Here is a 14,692-nt window from a genome sequence, read left to right on the forward strand (position 1 = left end):
CCTGCTTTTCTTCGCTTTCCATTTGCTTGGTAGATCTTCCTCCATCTCTTTATTTTGTGCCTATGTACATCTTTGCACGTGAGATGGGTCTCCTGAATACAGCACACTGATGGGTCTTGACTCTATCCAATTTGCCAGTCTGTGTCTTTTAATTGGGGCATTTAGTCCATTTACATTTAAAGTTAATATCGTTATGTGTGAATTTGATCCTGTTATTACAATGTTAGCTGGTTATTTTGCTCTTTAGTTGATGCAGTTTCTTCCTAGCATCATTGGTCTTTACAATTTGGCATGTTTTTCTAGTGGCTGGTACTGGTTGTTTCTCTCCATGTTTAGTATTTCCTTCAGGAACTCTTGTAAGGCAGGCCTGGTGGTGACAAAATCTCTCAGCATTTGCTTGTCTGGAAAGGATTTTGTTTCTCCTTCACTTATGAAGCTTAGTTTGGCAGGATGTGAAATTCTGGGTTGAAAATTCTTTTCTTTAAGAATGTTGAATATTGGCCCCCACTCTCTTCTGGCTTGAAGAGTTTTTGCTGAGAGATCTGCTCTTAGTCTGATGGGCTTCCCTTTGTGGGTAACCCGACCTTTCTCTCTGACTGCCCTTAAAATTTTTTCTTTCATTTTAGCCTTGGTGAATCTGACAATTATGTGTCTTGGGGTTGCTCTTCTCAAGGAGTATCTTTGTGGTGTTCTCTGTATTTCCTGAATTTGAATGTTCACCTGCCTTGCTAGGTTGGGGAAGTTCTCCTGGGTAATATCCTGAAGAGTGTTTTCCAACTTGGTTCCATTCCCCCCATTACTTTCAGGTACATCAATCAAATGTAGATTTGACCTTTTCACATAGTCCCATATTTCTTGTCAACTTTGTTTGTTTCTTTTTACTCTTTTTTCTCTAAAGTTGTCTTCTCACTTTATTTCATTAATTTGATCTTCAATCACTGATACTGTTTCTTCCACATGATCGAATCGGCTATTGAAGCTTGTGCATGCATTAAGAAGTTCTCACGCCACAGTTTTCAGCTTCATCAGGTCATTTAAGGTCTTTTCTACACTGTTTATTCTAGTTAGCCATTCGTCTAACCTTTTTTTAAGGTTTTTAGCTTCCTTGCGATGGGTTCAAATATCCTCCTTTAGCTCAGAGAAGTTTGTTATTACCAATCTTCTGAAGCCTACTTCTATTAACTCATCAAACTCATTCTCCATCAAACTTTGTTCCTCTGTTAACGAGGAGCTGTGATCCTTTGGAGGAGAAGAAACACTCTGGTTTTTAGAATTTTCAGCATTTCTGCTCTGGTTTCTCCCCATCTTTGTGGTTTTATCTACCTTTGGTCTTTGATGTTTGTGACCTACAGATGGGGTTTTGGTGTAGATGTCCTTTTTTGATGTTGATGCTATTCCTTTCTGTTAGTTTTCCTTCTAACAGTCAGATCCCTCAGCTGCAGTTCTGTTGGAGTTTGCTGAAGATCCACTCCAGACCTGTTTGCTTGGGTATCACCAGTGGAGGCTGCAGAACAGCAAATATTATAGAAGAGAAAATATTGCTGCCTGATCCTTCCTCTGGAAGCGTCATCCCAGAGGAGCACCCACCTATATGAGGTGTCTGTCGGCCCCTACTGGGAGATATCTCCCAGTTAGGCTACACGGGGGTCAGGGACCCACTTGAGGAGGTGGTCTGTCCATTCTCAGAGCTCAAACACTGTGATGGGAGAACCACTGCTCTCTTCAGAACTGTCACACAGGGACATTTAAGTCTGCAAAAGTTGTCTGCACCCTTTTGTTCAGCTACGCCCTGCCCACAGAGGTGGAGTCTATAGAGGCAATAGGCCTTGCTGAGCTGCAGTGGGCTCCATCCAGTTCGAGCTTCATGACTGCTTTGTTTACCTACTCAAGTCTCAGCAATGGTGGATGCCCCTCCCCCAGCCAGGCTGCCACCTTGCAGTTCGGTCTCAGACTGCTTTACTAGCAGTGAGCAAGGCTCCATGGGCATGGGACCTGGCAAACTAGGCACAGTGGAGAATCTCCTTGTCTGCTGGTTGCTAAGACCTTGGGAAAAAAATTTGGACAGGAGTGTCCTGTTTTTCCAGGTACAATCTGTCACAGCTTCCCTTGGCTAGTAAAGGGAAATCTCGCAACCCCTTGTGCTTCCTGGGTGAGGCAATGCTTTGCCCTGCTTTGGCTCACTTTCCATGGGCTGCACCCACTCTCCAACCAGTCCCATTGAGATGAACTGGGTACCTCAGGTGGAAATGCAGAAATCACCTATCTTCTGTGTCAATCACTCTGGGAGCTGCAGACCAGAGCTGTTCCTATTCAGCCATCTTGGAACAGACCTCAGCATTCACCCAAAGTCTTAACTCATTCCAGCATCAACTGAAAAGTCCACCCTCCAAAGTCTCATCTGAGATAAGGGTATATAAGCCTTGTCTATGAACCTATGAGCCTGTAAAATCAACACAAGTTAGTTACTTGTAAGACAGAATGGGGGTATAGGCATTGAGTAGATACTCCTGTTACAAAAAGAAAGAAAATGGCCAGAAGAAAGGGGCTACAGGTCTCGTGCAAGTCCGAAACCCAGCAGGGCAGTCATTAAATATTAAAACTCTAAAATAATTTAGTTTTTCTCCATGGCTCACATCCAAGGCACACTGGTGAAAAGGGTGGGCTCCCAAGGCCTCAGGCAGCTTTTCCTCTGAGGCTTTGCAGGGTACAGCTCTTTTGGCTGCTTTCACAGGCTGGCACTGAGTGCCTGCAGCTTTTCCAAGTGCATAGTGCAAGCTGTTGCTGGATCTATCATTCTAGGGTCTGGAGGATGATGTCCCTCTTCTCACAGTTCCACTAGATAGTGCCCCAGTGGGGATTCTGTGTGAGGGCTCCAACCCCACATTTCACCTCCACACTGCCCTAATACAAGTTCTCCATGAGGGCTCCATCCCTGCAGCAGGCTTCTGCCTGGACATCCTCATTTTTTTACACATCTTCTACAATGTAGATGGGGGCTCCCAAACCTCAACCCTTGCACTCTGGGCACCTGCAGGCTTAACACCACATGGAAGCTGTCAAGGCTTATGGTTTGCACCATCTGGAACAGCACTTCAAGCTGTATCTGGGGCCCTTTGAGCCAAGGTTAGTGCTAGAGCTGCCAAGATGCAGAGTGCCATGTCCCAATGCTGCACAAAGCAGAAGGGCCCTAGGCCTGACCCACAAAACCTCCTAGGCCTCAAGGCCTGTGTTTCCTCCTAGGCCTCAAGGCCTGTGATGGTGGAGAGTTGCCTAGGACATCTCTGAAATCCCTCTGAGGCCTTTTTTCCCATTCTCTTGGCTATTAGAAATTGACTCCTCTTTACTTATGCAAATTTCTGCAGCCTGCTTGAATTCCAACCCTGAAAATGGATTTTCCTTTTCTACCACATGGCCAGGCTACAAGTTTTCCAAACTTGTGTGCTCTGCTTTCCTTTGAAAGATAACTTCAAGTCATTTATTTGCTCAAGCACATGAGCACAGGCTTTCAGAAGCAGCCAGGTAACATCTTGAACACTTTGATGTTTAGAAATTTCTTCTGCCAGATACCCTAAATCAACTTTCAAGTTCAAAGTTCCACAGATCCCTAGAGCAGGGGCACAATGCTGCCAGTCTCTTTGCTGACACATAACAAGAGTGACTTTTACTCCAGTTCCCAATAAGTTCATCATTTCCATCTATGACCTCCTTAGCCTGGATTTCACTGTCCATATCACTATCAGTATTTCGGTCACAGCCATTCAACAAGTCTCTAGGAAGTTTCAAACTTTCGCTCATCTTCCTATATTCTTCTGAGCCCTCCAAACTGTTGCATCATTATCCAGTTCCAAAGTTGTTTCCACATTTTTGGGTACCTTTATATCAATACCATACATCTGGTACCAATTTTCTGCATTAGTCTGTTCTCACACTGCTGTAAACAAATACCTGAGACTGGATAATTTATAAAGAAAAGAGGTTTAATTGGCTCATGGTTCTGCAGGCTGTACAGGAAGCATGGCTAAGGAGGCCTCAGGAAACTTACAATCATGTCAGAAGGTGAAGGGGAAGCAGGCATGTCTTCACATGGCCATAACAGGAGGAAGACAGAGTTGGGGGAGATGCTACACACTTTTAAACAACCAGATCTCATGATAAGTCACTCTCACCATGACAACACCAAAGGGGATGATGTTAAACCATGACAAACTGCCCCTATTATCCAATCATCTCCCACTAGGCCCCACCTCCAACACTGGGGATTACAATTTCACATGAGATTTTGGTGGGGACACAGATCCAAACCGTATCAGGTATGCTTCAATGTCAAGGATCTGATTGAAACTCTAGCATCAGAAACAACTCTAGTGGTGGGATGCAAAACTACTTCCTGCTTTCATCTCTTCCTTCTCCATCCCCTGAAGATCATGGAAAAGACTAGTACCCAATCAGGAGAAGAAAGTGCAAAAGTTTGAGAGACCTTTTATAATTCAGTTCAACCTCCCGTTCAGAATTATAGTCACTCATTCTAAAGATCCCTGACCAGTGATTACCTCAAGCCCCTGTTCAAATACCGTGAAATGCAACAGAATACCCAAAGAAACCAAACTCTTCATGTTTAAGTACCTGTTTTGGGTTGACTGTGGCAGATGCTGAAAAGAAGAAAGAGAACAAAAAATTTCCTAAAAGCATGGGTTGTTATTGGGAGAGAACAATTTAGACAGTCATATAAAAGAACACCAGTAAGAACTGACATTGATAAACATTCCCAAGCCATTAAGCCAGCCATTAAACTCTGCTGTTTCTTTGGTATTGAATTCCAAAAGATTTTTTTCTCTAGTTTCTAACTCACCCACACTTTCCCTAAACAGGAAATCCTTCTCTCTCTCTCTCTCTCTCTCTCTCTCTCTGTTTCTCTGAATGAGCACCTCTTGACAGCCATCCAGTGGACCTTGCGGACACTCAGTAAATGGTAAACAGTTTTCACAGCACATGTTCACTCCTAGTCACATAAACCTCATTAGCGACTCCTTATCACAGAGTCTTACCCCCTGGGTAAACAAAGAAAGGCTAAGAAGTAGTGTGAATACTCAACTTATTGCCAAAAACAGAAGCTGCTTATACAAATTGCAGCAGCAAACCCAGCCTTTCATAGAGGATGCTAGAACACTGGTCTGTTCGCCATTCTTCTCTTCTCCTCTGCCCTGTGCTACTCTCAGAACCATGAACATTTTCAAGGGATATTAACATGAAAGTTATTAAATGGAGAGAAACTAACCAATCTAGGTAGTCACAGAGGCCAGCCACAAAACTTTAGAAGCAGAGAGCAGTCAACTGCAGTGAGCTGTATGCATGTGAATGAGAGAGGCTATATGATAGAGATAACATGTATTTTGGAGTCTGTTAAGATTTGAATTCCAATCACCGGGTATTTGAGCTGAGGCACTTAGTTAGGCCCTTTTAACTTCAGTAGCTTCAGTTAAATGGAAATGACACTGACATTTAAAAGATTCTTGACCTGGCACAGTGGCTCACACCTGTAATCCTAGCACTTTGGAAGGCTGAGGCAGGTGGATCATGAGGTCAGGAGTTTGAGACCAGCCTGGTCAACGTAGTGAAACCTCATCTATACTAAAAATACAAAAAAAATTAGCCCAGTGTGGTGGCAGGCGCCTGCAGTCCCAGCTACTCAGGAGGCTGAGGGAGGAGGATCTCTTGAACCCAGGAGGCAGAGGTTGCAGTGAGCCTAGATGGTATCACTGCACTCCAGCCTGGGTGACAGTGCGAGACTCGGTCTCAAAAAAAAAAGGATATATATATATATGTGTGTGTGTGTGTGTGTGTGTGTATATATCGATGTATGTATGTATGTATATTATATATATATTATTTTAGGAGTAAACAAGGTAAACATGTAAATATGCTTAGTAAAATATCCGATTATAAGGCAATGTACCAATGTTACATACCATTGCTTTTTCTTGCTGCTATATTTGGTAACAACAACAATACCCCACTGAAATTTGAATGACTCAATCTGAATTAGGTAAGCTTGGTCAATCCAAAGTAGTTATTAACTTTAATTAAAAAGTATTATCATTATCATTGTTAAAACTATAATTTGTAGACCACTTACTGCATGCCAGACACTGTGTTATTCTCTTTTCATCATCATCTCATTTAATTCTCAAAATATACATATGAGATGAGATACTTTTCCTGTTATTACAGTTGAGAAATATGGGATCTTCTGTAAATGTATCTGGGAACCAGGACATGGACAAAGGAGAGGACAGGGGAAAAGCAGAGGAAGGCATTGGCCAGAGGCAGCCTGAAAGGCTAAACTCTACACTCCAAAGGGGCTAATTGAAGAGTCTATCCAAGGAATGGGTAGGCAGCATGATGGTTAAGTTGTTAGATGTGTTCTGTCAAGGGAGAAACTCTGCTCATGAAATATCTAGTTGCAAGGAGCCGAAGGCTCAATGAAAAGTGGCCTAAGCAGAGAGGAGTTTATGCTCTCACTTAATAGCAAGTCCAGAGATGGAGTGGTTCCATGGTTAGACTGAGTGACTATGTCATCAAAGGCCCAGGTGTTTTATATCCTTCTGTTCTGCCATTCTCAGAATGTCTACAGCCCTTTCTCCCACTGTCCACTGCCAAATTGCTAGATGACAACCAGAAATTCTACACCCAACAAAGAAAACTTCATTTCCTCCCAGGTGTCTGTCTTTACTTATTATGAAGCAAAACTCTTCCAGAATTCCCAAGATTATCCCGCAGGTTCCATTTGTTAAGGCTGGGTTATGTAACCATGCCCAAATCAATCTATGGCAAAGGTAGAGGAATTAATATACTTGGCTTAGACTAACCAATACCACCTTTTGGGAGCAGAGGGAGGGTTTTTTCCCGCCCCCCTGCCACCTGAGGGAGGGACGCCTAGACAAACACTAAGGCTCTACTTGCAACGGAGAAGTGTGTGTGCACATGCAAGTATGAGCTTTGGAGAGGCAAATGACAGTGTCTACCCCAAGGAGGCTGCTGGCTGCGTCTCCCCGGAAAGCAATGAGAAGAGAGGGAATTTTCTTGGAATTACATAAATAAAAATTAGGCTGCACTAAACTCTCCGAGCCAGAGGGGTCTCATCTCTCCCTGAGCGTTTTCAGTTTGCCGTTTATTGGTCCCCTTTGCCTGGAACCTTCTCTCTGCCTGGTCTGAATCAAGCCAGGCTCCAGTGCCACCTCCCTTATGACCACTGTGAGCTTTCATCAATCCCTATAGCTAGTCCTTAGAGCTCTTGCTCTCCAGACCTTTATTTCCTGAACAGTTTTGATCATGGAACTATCTGTCTACATCTTTGTTTTAAAGAAATACCTATTGACACAATGGAACCCAGTTTAAGAAATGCTAATGTAAATAATTCATTCAGCAAGAATAATTATTTAATAGAAAAACAAAGCCACAAAGACTATTTTGGAAAAAGAGCATGCCCTCCTAAATATTCCTGTTTTTGTTTTTGTTTTTTTGTTTTTTTTTTTTTCAGTTCCTACCCAAAAAACTGCTGTCTGTCTTCCCTCTGACACCAGAAAAGCAAAACCTTGCTGGCTCCTTCCCCAGGGTGCATCCCTGTGACCATCCCCAGTGACACCACTACCTTGGCAGGCACTAAACATGATGGAGTCCATCCTTTCTTATTCGGATGGTGGTGGGGGTGGGCAGAGCAGCCTAATATTAAACAGGGCTACCTCTAGTCCTGAAATGAATGATGGCAAAGAGCCCAGCATTAAAGACATAAAAAAGCTGCAGATTTTCAGAAACTTGCCAGCAACCCTCTGAAACAGGAAGAGGATACTTAGGGCTGTCCTGCTAACTCTCAACTGTGGGCCTTATGATCAGGTCTGAGGCTCCCTGGATGCTAAACCTCCAGGCTTGGAGCTAACTCCGAGCACACCAGGCTAAGAAGCTGCCTGAGATTCTGGAGAGCGCTGATGGGCAAAATCTCAAGATAACCCCTCCTTTTGCACGAGCAGAAGGGGGTTATAAATGTCATTCCTTTTCTGGGAGATGTGATATCTGACTCCATTAGACTTCCAGGGGAGCAAAACATAAACAAACAGAAAACGAAAGGGCTTAGGATAATGGAATAGGATCAGGGCGGCCACCTCGATGGTGTTGGGTAGCTTTTCCCAGGCACCCTGTGTTTCAGGGTTCAAGCTTGGCTGGGACTTAGAACTATTCTGTTCAAATGTGGAAGGAACTGGAAGAAGTATTTTAAACTCTGCTGCTTTCAAAATAGGCTTTCGGGTTTCTCAAGTCAAACCCTTTAGTTGTGCAGTTGTGGATGAAAAGCCATTATGAACAAATACAACAAATACAATTAAAATAAAATCTTCATATGAAAACAAGTGATAAACAGTGAAGGCTCAGCTGATGGCCTGCTCATATCAAGGAGTCTTTGATACCATCAAAATTTCTATCCAACAGAATATAAACTTAATAGAAATTTAATAGAAAGGATGTTGGGGATCATCCCTTGAAGTTTGTGGTGATGAGAGTCAAGTTTAGGACATAGAACTCTAAATTTTGTTATTCAGTGGGAACGTATTTATCAAGTCCTATGTGCTCAATCACAAAATAAGTGTCTCCTATTTTTTTCAAAAGCTTAACATCACCGCAAACACATGACAAGTTAAATAATCTAAATAATAGAACAGGAGCTCATCAGAAGTCTGGAGGCATTATTTGAGAAATTACAATGTATATGTGTTAAGACAGACAGGTACAATTGCGATGAGGTGTCAGTGAAGGCTTTTGAGGAGGAGGTGGGACTTGATCTGGGGCTTACATGTGGAAGGCTCTGGGTAGATGAAGGGGAAGAGAAAGGAGAGATATTAAGAAAATTGTAAGGAATGGTCATGTGTGATCAGTATTGCTTCATATGTGAGTGTTCATTTATTCATGTGCTTAGCCACTTGTAATCACCTGCCTGAAAATCAATATCATTATGGTCTCCGTTTCCTTGCTGTTCTAAAAGATAATTCTTAAAACAGCTTTATTTAAGCTGTTAAGCCAAAATAAAATAAATTGCACACATTTAAAGTCTATAATTTGACAAGTTTTGGCCAGGCATGTTGGCTTACACATGTAATCCAGGCACCTTGGGAGGCCAAGATGGGGGGATAATTTAAGCCCAGGAGTTCAAGACCAGCCTGGGTAACAAAGGAAAACCCTGTCTCTACAAAAATTTTAAAAATTAGCCAGGCATGTTAGTGCACACCTATGGGCCCAGCTACTGGGGAGGATGAGGTAGGAGGATTGTTTGGATCTGTGAGGTCAAGCCTGCAGTGAGCTGTGATTGTGCCATTATACTCCAGCCTGGGCAACAGAGAGAGACTTTGTCTCCATAAAATAAAATAAAATAAAATAAAATAAAATAAAATAAAATAAAGTAAAATAGCACATAATTTGCTAAGTTTTGACATATGTATACAACTCTGAAACCATTACTACAGTCCATATAGTGAACAGATCTATCGCCCCTGAAAAGTTCTAATATTCTTTTTGAAAAGCAAAGTTAGATATGTGGCTTCAAGACACTCATTCTACCTGGATTCTGAAAACCAATTCCTCTCCCTTCTCTGACATGAGAGCCCCTTCCTCTTCCTCCACAGAATGTAGATTTAATGTTTTAATAATTATCATAAGAGCTAAACATCACTGAGGGTATTTGGCAGTCTGAAATTGTGCTTATTTCTTTATTATTCCTAAAGATAATCACAGCGACATGCATAGTAACTTTATTCCCATTTCACAGAAAGAGAAAGTAAGCCTTAACAAGGCCAGGTGCTTGCCAGGTCTAACAGTCGGTAGACAGCAGATCTGTGGTTCTATCTCAAGTCAGCCTGCCTGTGAGGCATAAACTCTTACGTATGTACCCTGAGACCTTTATAAACCTTTTCTAGGACAGACGATTCTGCCTACCTGGCACACAGAAAGGAGAAAATTGAGGATTAGATCCATAATCATTGAATTCTGACCACGCATCAGCCAGTGAAGTCAGGTTGGCTCGTTCAGCTTTCAAAGGTTAGATCATATCAATGTACATTCCCATCAACAGTGTACAAGGGCTCCCTTTTCTCTACATCCTCACCGACACTTGTTATCTTTCATCTTTCTGTTAGAAATAGTCATTCTAACAGTTGTGAAGTGATACCTCATTGTGTGCATGTGTGTGTGTGCGTGTGTGTGTGCACATGTTTGGAGATGGAGTCTTGATCTGTCACCCAGGGTAGAGTGCAGTGGCACAATCTAGGCTCACTGAAGCCTCTGTCTTCCGGATTCAAGCAATTCTTGTGCTTCAGCCACCTGAGTAGCTGGGACTACAGGTGTGCACCACCATGCCCGGCTAATTTTTGTATACATTTTTTTATTTTTAGTAGAGACAGGGTTTCACCATATTGGCCAGGCTGGTCTTGATCTCATGGCCTCAAGTGATTCCCCTGTCTCAGCCTCCCAAAGTGCTGGGATTACAGGTGTGAGCCACCACCCCCGACCCTCATTGTGATTTTGGTTTACATTTCCTGGATGACTAATCTGTCCTTTCATGTTCATTGTAGCATTGTTCACAACAGCGAAGATGTGGAAGCAACCTAAATATCTGTCAATTAATAGATAAAGAAAATGTGATGTGGAGTGTGTGTGTCTACGTGTACATAATGGAATATCACTTAACCTTTAAAAGAAGAAAATACTATCATTTGTAACAACATGGATGAACCTAGAGGATCTTACACTAAGTGAAATAAACCAGATGCAGTAAAACAGATATTACATAATCTCACTCATATGTGAAATTTAAATAGTCAAATTCATAGAAGTAGAGAGTAGAATGGTGGCTACCAGGGGCCAGGGTTTTTCAGTTACATCTCAATGAAGTTGGGGAAAAAAAGTTATGATTTCTTCCCTTCTGTTTCCTATAAAAGAGCTTCAGTGGTCCTGAGTGAGGACAGTGGTTAGGTTCCTCAGTGCACTGCTACCCTGTGATCCCAGTTAGTCACCCATCCTTTTTCTGAAACTCAACCAAAACCCTTCATACCTGTCAGAAGAACACTTCCTAGAAAGAACACTAAAGATGAGTGTCTCTTGCTCTAAAACTCTCCCTTCTGGCCTGTACCATGCTGGGGAATGAGGACTCTGTTCTGAATTCTCTGTATAAATGTCCTGTCAAGCTGTTTATACTCACAGTGCATTTTCTTGGCTTCCCCATCTCTGTTAATTGCCCCCATTCAGGAACCTTTGAAGGGATTAAAGCCAGATTGCAGAAACACACCAGTGTTTATCACAAATGACTTTGTAGGAGATTCCTGTAACAGAAAGGGGCAGGTCCTTTTCTTCAGAAGCCAACTCTTTGCTGCCTCGGGTCTGGGGCTGACTCTTCCTTCTTCACCAGCTTCCTTTGAACTGGGGGCTTCTGATTCACAGAAGATGGATGATTCCTATGCATGGGCTCTGAAGACTTCTATGAAGTTGCAGCTCATGACATGAAACGCTGTATTGGGTGACTGTTTTTTTGATTGTGTATTTCTGCATCCTATCCTCCAAGCCCTCCCAGACAATGTTTCATTCATCCTCAGAATAGTAATCTCTCCCCCACTCCTTCTTCCCAGCACATTCACTCCTGTGCTTTGATGTTTCTTTGTTAAAATGCTGCACATAAAAATACTCAAAGAGGGTGTTTAAGAATATGTATTTTAAAAAGCATTATGTCAGAAGGAGCCTTCTGTCAAGGAAAATACTACATGCACAAGAATAGCTAGGTAGGATACAAAGGAAAATGTGAAGAGTTCCTAAGAGAGACTCAATGTAACATGCGTGTTTAAAGGAGGAAAAGATGGTACCTAACTGGAAACATCAGGGGGAATGTGTTAATTAAACATGTTTTGTATATTATGTTATTTTGTCTTTGTGGTAATCCCATTAGGTATGTAAACTGAAGCTTACATAGTGAAGAAGCAGAGGAGTGGGAATTTGAACCCTGCAATGGTGGCTCTTAACCACAAGGCCATACTTCAGGAGTGGCATTGGAGCTGGCATTTGAGAGATGAACAGGGCTGATTGGTTGGGTTGGGAGAGTGCATTCCCAGTTTGAAAAACAGCAGGAAAATAGTAAAAGCAATATGTAAGGAAATTGCCAAAAGCATCCTTAGGAAAATCCATCCATCCATCCATCCATCCATCCATCCATCCATCCATCCATCCATCCATTTATTCAACAAATATTTGCTGAATGGCTGCGTGTACCAGATATTGTTAGGCTCTTTATCAGTGAACAAAGATTCCCTGCCCTCAAAGAGCTTACATCCTAGTATGGAGAGTCTGATAATAAAAGTAGAGTATAGTATGCTAGAAATTGTAGAAATAGCAAAATGCAACTGGGTGGGGAGAGATTGGGAGATAGGGTGGGGACAGGCAGCAGTTTAGAATGTGGGTTGAGGGTACAGGCCCAGCACTCAACCGCTCTCTCCCTCTGACTCTCCCTTGTCTTATTTTCCTCCATCTGTCTATGCATCTGTCACACCAGACTCAGAAACCGTGACGTTTTTGAAGTGGCATCTTAGGATAAAATTATTGCTGCTGCATTGACAATCCCAAGCTGCTGAGAACAGTCCTTCCACCAGCCTGGGAGGCACTGCAACTACAGGAGGTTGTGATCGGGGCACAGGGCTGAGCGTAGTGGCTCATGTTTCCTGCTCCCCAGGCCAAGCCAGGGCTTGCTGTCTTCCTGTTTACCACATCCCACTCCACCTCCCTCCATACCAGAGGGTCAGCTGCTGGGACAAGGTCGGGTGTGAGGCCTCCATGAGCTTGTGCAGCCAATAGCTTTGCTGTAGAATGACCTTCCAGCTCAAAGGAGGCATTGAAGGAATGCAGAGTGTGACTTCGGACAGGGAGTGCGGAATTCCACTCAAGAAATACAACCATCCCCAGCACCCTGGCCTGGATTCTGAAGTAAATAATCCAGACGGAGAGTAGCATGTGGAGGGCATGCGTGGAGAAAGATGCTATCTCAGAGCACAGACTCTGTCTCTTGGAGTGACATTAGAAAATCCAAAACAAAGCCACTCAAGGGAAGGGGTGGGGTTAACTCACAGAGTTGGGGGTTCTTTCTAACAGCTCAGTAACAAGGTTACGGAGTTCCTTGTTTTGGGGCCACACAAGCAGCATGTGAGTGCACAGGGGATTGAGGCAAGAGGGGATGACATCTTTGAATCTTTGTCATCTAATGGCAGCAAAGCATCTCCTCCTCCTGACCTCCAACAAAATGATGTCAGATCACAGATATCCATCCATGCTGCGTCCACCCTTGCACACTTCTTCTCAGTAGGCCCTGTTGATCTTGTCCCACGTGTTTTCCAGCAAGACTTTCTGACTTTTTTTCAGGGGAGGAGATGTAAGAGAGCTCACAGGATGCTAGGAGCTAGGTGAGATGATGTTGAGGTGAGGTGTTGAAAACTCAAAACACTAAAGGCCTTTCTTAGTGATTATTTTCAAACATCCAAAGCCCACTGACACGGGTTTAAATGAAAACAAAGGGGTGAGGAGGACATATGTTTGGAGTAGAGCAGAGGCATCTCCATACCTGGGCCAGAGCTGGGCTTCAGCAGGGCCTGGAATGAGATGCTGTGAACCAAGCCCACTCTGAAGGCTTTTTGGCACTTCTGTCTCTTCCTTCTCTCTGCAAACTGGCTTGCTCGCTTTCCCATGCACATGCAGACCCCATGCTAATGTCACATGATGTCCAGTCCTCACGAGAGACACTGATCAGGGTTTCTAGATCCCAATTCCAGAGTCCTGGGCTACAGATTTGGCCCACCTGAAGTCAGCATTTTACCCTTTCTTTCATTAGACGGCAACAAGGAGATTTTTTAAATTACAAAAATGGCTGCAGAAGTCCTCAGATAGGGGAGGTGAGGTACAGGAGGAGGAAGGGGGGCAGTTTTCAGAGAAAGTGATTTTGCTTGGCAGATATTCCAGAAAATGCCTATTACAAGGCCCTCAATAACTGGACAAATGTTTCACAGAATCAAACCAATCCAGCACTGCATCAATTAGAACACAACGTTGGCTGCTCTAATGCAGACCCTTCTTTAAAGTAGATGGTTGTTTATTTCACTTTACTGTAACAGTCATGGCATAAGCAGACCGGCTATGGGAGGGAGCATGTACAGTGCAGAGCCTCTGCAGTGGCTCCCCAGACCTCTCTACCTGGTGTTCACGGCCTTGCATAATCACCTCGCATGTGGGTGGGACCTTCTAACCAACTTTACATGGCAGAAGCGATAAGACATCAATGTCCAGCTGGGGTTTGAGGGCTGCCAGCAGTCACACCAATGACCTTGGAAGTGGATCCTCCCCAACTTGAGCATTGACCTACAGCAGCCCTGGCCAATGGCTTGATTGCATCCTGGTGAGAAACCTGAGCCAGGGGACCCAGCAGAGCCATGCTCAGATTCCTGACTAAGAGAAACTGTGAGATCATAAATGTTTTTATAAGTTGCTACATTTTAGGATAGATTATTACAGAGAAATAGAATACTAATACAGGGTATCAGGTTTCTTCAATCTTGTTTCATTACCACCCTTGGATGTTGCCCTCTTCCACTTAGCCCAAGATGACCCTGGCCCATGCCTGCCTCCC

The sequence above is a fragment of the Mandrillus leucophaeus genome, unplaced genomic scaffold, assembly GCF_000951045.1.
Source record: "Mandrillus leucophaeus isolate KB7577 unplaced genomic scaffold, Mleu.le_1.0 Scaffold762, whole genome shotgun sequence".
NCBI lineage: Eukaryota > Metazoa > Chordata > Mammalia > Primates > Cercopithecidae > Mandrillus > Mandrillus leucophaeus.